This window comes from Impatiens glandulifera, chromosome 4, assembly GCF_907164915.1.
Source record: "Impatiens glandulifera chromosome 4, dImpGla2.1, whole genome shotgun sequence".
In the NCBI taxonomy this organism is placed as follows: Eukaryota; Viridiplantae; Streptophyta; class Magnoliopsida; order Ericales; family Balsaminaceae; genus Impatiens; species Impatiens glandulifera.
The window spans coordinates 33,412,768-33,420,332 of record NC_061865.1 but is presented as its reverse complement, the minus strand read 5'-3'; positions in this window follow the sequence as shown (position 1 = coordinate 33,420,332).

Below are 7,565 nucleotides of genomic sequence, written 5' to 3'. Positions count from 1 at the left end.
AAAAAAGATCCCTTAAGATAAATTGTCGTTGTGTTATGTACTAGAGTTCAAATTCATAATTGATAAACAAATTCATAATTTATAAACTCTATATTGATGAAATACACTTACGATTAATCTCCTTCTGAATAGTCGAAAAGACAATGCACTAAACCGATTCCTAATATATAATTCTATATTGATCCAACATCACAAAAATGTGAAGGGACGGAGAGGCTAAATACTTAGAGAGTAAGAAGGACTTTGTATTGAAGAAATGAAGTTATGATTAGTCTCTGTCTGAATAGTCGAAGAGACAATGCTCTAAAATGATTCTTGAAGATGTTTTGATCCAACATAACCAAAACATGAAAGGACATATAGAATTAAGAAAGTCTAAATTCAGTTTCCATTATGTATTTGACTAGATGAGTGATATGTAAACAAAAAATAACTACACCAAGAGTATTTTAATTTAAATAAAAATGACAAAAGAATTTTCCATTTTCTTAGCTTGACTCAACATTTAACATGAATTAAATTATATAGTACATGGAAAACATTGTCCTAAATAATCCTTTTGGAAGGTATGAGTACTATTAAGGAAATAAACATTTTAAATGATCGACATATGTTAAAACGTTATCTCGGATGGTCATCGACAAGGTATAATTTGTAAGGCACAAAACGCTTAAAAGGAAAAACATGTTTAAGAATGTTATCTCGAATAGTCATCAACAATGCATGACAATAAAGGCACTAAATGTTTTCAAGCGATCAATTCGACATTATCATGGATAGTCACCGGTAAAATATAACTATTAAAAACAAATGATATTCATCGACAAGATATGATTGTTACAACATATAGGATTTCAATAGATATAAACAAGGTATGACTATTAATACAAACAATGAGAATTGATAGTCATCGGTAATGTAGGATTGTCAAAATATTGGGTATTTTAATATTCATTGGGAAGGTATAATATTTAAAAACGATTGGTAGTCATCCACCATATATGACGGTTAAAATATTAAGCATTTCATTAGTCCTCAGTAATGTATGACTGTAATAACATTGAGTATTTTGTTATTCATTAGCAAGGTATGAGTATTTTTATAGTGATCAGCAATGTATGATTGTTAAAACTTTGAGTATTTCTATAGTCATCTGCTAGATATGACAATCAAGACATGGAATATTTCGAATTACAGTAGTGTTTGGAAGAACAATATTAAAAAGGTGACAATTATGTAATGGCAATTCGAGTCCTCTAACAAACTCTAAATGAGTATTAGGTTGGTAATATCATGAACATGTGCATCATAAGATTTTATCTCATAATCTCTAATAAAATAAGTCCAAGAATTCCTATTAGTCAAGCTTGGACATGCGTTTCATTAAAATCCAAAATTAATCCAAATACTGTCTAAGAGAGAATTTTGTAGAGCCTTATTTTAAGGCCCAAATTTATAATAATATATAATTGATGAGAATTAGAATATAAAATTACTTTGGGAAATAATTTCATATTGGTTTAATCCCAAAATAATTAATTTCGTACCATTTATTTTTAATATATAAAATCTCAAACTTCAAAAATAAATAAATACGATAGTAAATACAATACGTTGAATTTAAATAAAATTAAATATATTATGGTTGTTATTTATTTTATTGGTATTTTGGAGAAAAGAGGAAAAACAATGATAATAATAAAATAAAAATTAATAAGTTGATAATTGGGTTAGATAAACTATTATTATTAACGTTATTATAAGTCATACCATGTTACGAAGTCACAATCAGAACTTCGATGATCGATCCGTGAGGAAGTTTATTAGTAAAGTGAGTAAGGACTTTATAGATAGAACAAACTTGAATGAAATTATTTCTATTGAACTTGTAAAATAAATACACATTTAAAACTTATATATAGTAAAACAAAACTTAAACATTAAATAAGAGATTTGAAGAGTCTCATTAACTAGATATCATTCTAGGAGACTTGGATGATCCAATAGACTCTTGAATAATGAAAATACAAATTTATTATAAATATCACTTTAGTTCCTAACACTTTCCTTTAAAGTGATGTCTGATTAGGTAGTCCTAACTTCGTTCACAGATCTTCAAAAGGACCTCTCATTTTAACGAACAAAGTGATGCAACAACTCAATGTGTTTTGTCTTCGCATGAAACATTGGATTTGAAGTCAATTTAATAGCACTCAAACAAAGCTTTCTCTAAATTTTCGATTTATATACTAAGGAAAGTTGCATGTTTACCAAGCTTCTTTATCTCATATCTAAGCGAGAGCTCATCTTGTAGCCGAGAAACCTCCTCATAGTTATTGTCCGTCAAGATTATGTCAACCACATATAGAGGCACAACCACCATCTATCTTTTATGCTTCTTTATATATAGACTTGAGTCAGATTCTAAAGTTTTGTACCCACAATACTGAAGATATTCTGCAATCTTTCCATAAGAAGCACGCGGGGCTTACTTTAATCTATATAGTTCTTTCTTAAGTCTTCAAAACAACTAGTGATCATCCTTGTTCTCGAATCTAGGTGGTTGTTCCATATATATTGAGAGATCAAGTTCTCTATAGAGAAATGAATTATTATCTTCCAATTGCCACAATTTCTATTGAGAACTTGTTGCTAAGGTTAACATAGTGTGAATTAACGTCATCTTCGCAACTAGATTAAATGTCTCCTCGTAATCTTCTCTATACTTCTACGAGAATCCTTGAGAGACCAATCTAGCTTGTATCAATCTATACTTACATCTTCCTTTCTCTTAATTCGATACATCCACTAATGTGTGACTACTTGAGTATTAGGAGGCATTAAAACGATGTTCCATGTCTCATTCTTCTTGAGAGCCTGAGTTTTTCGTCATCTATTTTGTTTGTCAAAAACAAGAGAAGGTTGTTATAAAATTATCATCCTTGAATCGACAAGGCCTTACAATGTTCCTTTTAGTTGAGATTACCCATTCTATTGTTGAATAGATTCTTTTTGATTTGGACTTCTTGGTAAATTTCATTTTCTTCTTCTTTTTATCGACGAATGTATCTTGAGCTATGTCAGGATTCCCGCTATCACTATTATCACTACTAGAGGATCTCCTCGTAGAAGTGGGCATGGGGAGGTTAGTTTAAATAGTTTCCTCAACATCCTTAATGTAGTATGAAGAAATTTCGTCGAAAACCACATCTCTTGACATAGTGCATTTGTGGGTTTATAAATCCATATGCTGCCACCCTTTCCTTCTCTCGTCATAGACAACGAACACACACTTGACTAACTTTGCATCCAATTTACTTCTTCTTGAGTCTTGAATATGGACATAACAAGTATATCTAAAAACTCAAAAATACTTAACCATTGGCATAAAACAAAAAAACATTTTGAATGGAGATTTTAACTTATTTGGGATAAGAGGAACTCAATTGTTGACATAAGCAGCATAACTCATGCCTTCCTCCCAAAACTACTTTGGTATATTCTTCCTATGCAGCCACAACATACAAGTCTCTTTAAGGTGTCGAATTTTCCTTTCGGCAATCCTATTTTGTTGTGGGGTCTCTTGATATGAGAGTTCTCTTTTTATTCCATTTTGCCAACAAAATAGTTTAAACTATTTTGAGAGAAATTCCCCACCATTGGTTGTCCGTAGTACACAAAATTTTCTATCTTGTTCTCCTTCTACCAGATCCTTGAACTAGAGAACTTCAGTGAACATTTAAGTCTTCTCTTTCACGAAGTACACCCAAATTAACTGGGAAAAATCATCCACAAAAAGCAACATATATTTAATTCTCTAGTATGAGTCAGTGTTAGTCCCATCAAGTCACTATGAACTCGATCTAAAGGACCCTTGTTTCTCGATATAGAGTTGTCAAATGGAACTCGATGAACATGTTACATTACTCTTAGCCGTTACAACTATTACAAAGAAATGAATGGAAGTTCTGTATTAATTGTAGAAATGGAAGATTAAGATTTGCAAAAAAAATGATAAATTAAAAAATTACGAGTTTTTTCATTTCAATATAAATAAAATGTATGTTGCTCTAAATTAGATAAGAATGAAAGAGAGAGAGTAACTATTATAATTTCTTTTAAGAGGTAAAAATTTTATATAAAAATTTATCCAATTCATGTGAGTGAATCTCTCCATTGACCAACAATTGGTATCAAAGTTCAAGTGTATGCCAAAAATCATCTATTGGGATAAAATATCGAAAGATGTAGGATCATCAGGGGCGCATCAAAACAATGACATATTCCACTAAGCCAAGTCTCTAACTAAGTCCATCATTAATATTCATTCTGTAGAGACAACTCCGGTCAACCAAAGCAAATCGCAAATGGCTTTATTGATCCACACCCCTCATCCGGTGCAAAGTCACGCAACTGCCCCATTCTCGGACGAAATGAAGGAATTTATTCACAATGTTGTTCAAGCTAGAGCCTCCACAACCGACTCTAAGATTGAAAAGGTTGAGTCGATCACCACCCAAATACTTCAAATGATCCAGGTTATGTCTGCTCAAATTGAGAAAATGGCAAGGGTCAAGGTTTCGACCACTGAAGAACATATTCGAAAAGATGAAGAAATGGCTCAAAAAACTTCAGGACGACGAGGAAGAGTAGGATCGGTGGCTGAAGGAACTTGAAATGAATGATGAATGTTTAGCCCGAGAAATTCAGGAAAAAGAGGAAAGGGCCAATTGTAAAGCAGCCAAAATAGAAAATGACGAGGCAACTAGTACTCGGAACTCACAGTCTGTTGGCATAATGACAAGGACCTCGACAAATAAGCTGAAAAGAAAAGAAGTTGTTGAAGTACTAAATCGGGCCGAACAAAGAATTATTCAAACAGCTATAAATCCTACTACCCACTTGCCGATGACGAAGAGGAGGATGATAATTCTCTAACTATAAGGAAACGTAAAGCCAGATTAGAACTGAGTCCTTCCACTCAGCCGGATCAGGGCACAAATGATGACACCATTGCCTACGGGGTGAGAGAACTCCACCCTCCGGGGCTCAAACTCAACTGACCAGATCGGAAGGCGGCTTCTTCAACTTCGACCGAACCGCTTCGAGACCATCATTCCTAACCGGTTAGGGATTCGACGCGGATAGGAGGGTGAGAGAAGCGCAGAAGGCAAAGGAAAAGGCAAAGGAATAGGGGAAAATCCAAACTCTTGAATCTATATCTTGTATTTCATTTCTATGCTTTTTTAAACTTATATTCCCTTACTTAATATTTTTTTGAAACCTCGGTTTAAGTATATATATTATCAAATCTATGATATTTTTAAACCACCCTGGTTTTAATACTTTTCGGCTAAAAAAATCAAAGAGGGAGAAATTGATAAGATATTTTAAAAATAAATTCTCCAAAAACCGGCCAAATAAATTTAAGTTCTTTGAAACCGGCCAACGATCAAAAGTTTTGAATATTTATTCTAAATAATCAAAAAGGGAGAAATTGTTAGAAAAATCAAGATAGTTAATTTATTTAAAGAAAATTAACTATCCAAATAACTTAATCAACTCTAAACCATTTGTGCAGGAACATCATCAACCAGATCGGTTAAACAAGATCAGCCAAACCAAAATGACCAACTTGATCCATTCTCTCGGTTAAACAGAATTTGCTCAATCATCACATCCGCATTAACCCGGATCGGCTCAGCTTCAGGCCCAGCTAGAGTTGCAAACCTATAATATCTGGCTAAACTCAACATATTAAAGATTCTAAAGCCAACGAGAAGATCACTTAAAGTTATGGAAAATCTGAAGATGACGTAATAAATATTCCTTGGGAATATGCAGAAGATGGATCTGAAATACGGCATGTGGCAATCTAATGATTACCTAATTTTATCCAAGTTCACAAGCAATCTTCATGGTACAGACGACTGCTTATTGCATGGTTGTCATGTGTAAAAAAGGCAAAGCATGCACGCTACCTACTTTGACCGACTCGACTACATATGACCAATTAACTCAAGAGAGATAAATATGACCGTTGTCATATTTCCCATATAAAAGAAAGCCAACGCATTGAAGATACATACACGTTACCAACCTATTCTCACCTGATCGAACTTGAAAAGCATCTAAAACATACAAAATGTATAAAGTTCTCTTGATCAAAGTGAAACAATTGTAAACATTAAACATTCTATTGTAAAAGTGTATTACATCACTGTGTAAGTGTTGTAAAGTGAACGACGAGCAGTAAATAAGACTCGATCGTATTGTGTCATTGAATATTCCATTAGTGAATATCCTTCTCATTGTTTGAGAATAAGGGGTGACGTATGAGAGTTTTCTCCGAACATCCATAAAAATTTGTGTTCTATGTTCTTAATTTACTTTATGTCATTAAACTAACCAAACCGGCTTTCCCCCATTCCAACCATACCGAATCATTACATATACTTATTTCCATTGAACCGATTTCACATCACTTCAACCGAATTCTCTATACTACCTTCCTTAACCGAATCGTGTGCATTTGCTTCAGGTTGAAACAAACATTTCCGCCATTGAACTCGCTTCAAGAGTCTGTGACAACCTGCATAGTGTTAAGAACGGTTCTAATCTCTAACCGGATTAGTGCCAATTGGTGTGTGTTTTTTGTAAGCGATCTCCTTTAGCCGGACTCCCGTCCCCTATCGGCGATCCCAATCTTAAAAAAAACCTACAATATTTTAAAACCAACAAAATTCCAAAGTAGAAAATTCAATTAAAGTTCATGCGCAAAATTAAAAGTGAAATATAGACAAACTGTGTGCGACCGATGAAGATCGGTCGCTTAAAGAACCTTCGGTCGTAGCTGAAAAAAGTGCTAGAGATTTTCGGTTGAAATATATGCCACTTCTCGGTCACTATCTATTGAGGTAGAAACGGGCTTTAGTTCTTCGGTCGCAGCCACATTGGGTTACAATTCGTCCCTCGATCGTGGTTATAGTAGACTTTAATTCCTCGTTCAAAGTAGATGCCTATCTTGGTCAACAACCAACAACAATAAGGAAAATAATAGCTTCTCGGGCGAGTTGAACATCGGTCGAAGATGGTGTCCTCTTTCGTTTATATAAGAAGAAACAAGCCTATGGTCGGGTATAGCATCTGGTTAGTCATCTCGGTTGGATATATCGTCATCCCTCATTCAATAGTAGGCACCAACAAGGAAGTCCTATCTAGTGAAAAAACATCAAGATGCAAGATAGGTCTACAGTCGTAAGCGTCATGAAACTTAGCCAAGAGTCTTTAGTGCACATTCTGGTAAAATACAACCACACTTGTGGATCACTGGAAATTTCACGGTCGGATGTGTCAGACACATGTCTAACGACTATGTTTTCTCGGTCAAATAGAAAACAACAATAATGACAAGACAACAGAAGGCTTCCTCGATCGGAAGCGTCACAAATATTTGACATGCATGAATTATGGTATGTTTCCTCTTCAAACGCGCATGAATCAAGCAAGAGTAGATGAAGCATCGACATCTGCGTCGCGATACCTTGAAGAAGCGCCAAGAGCAT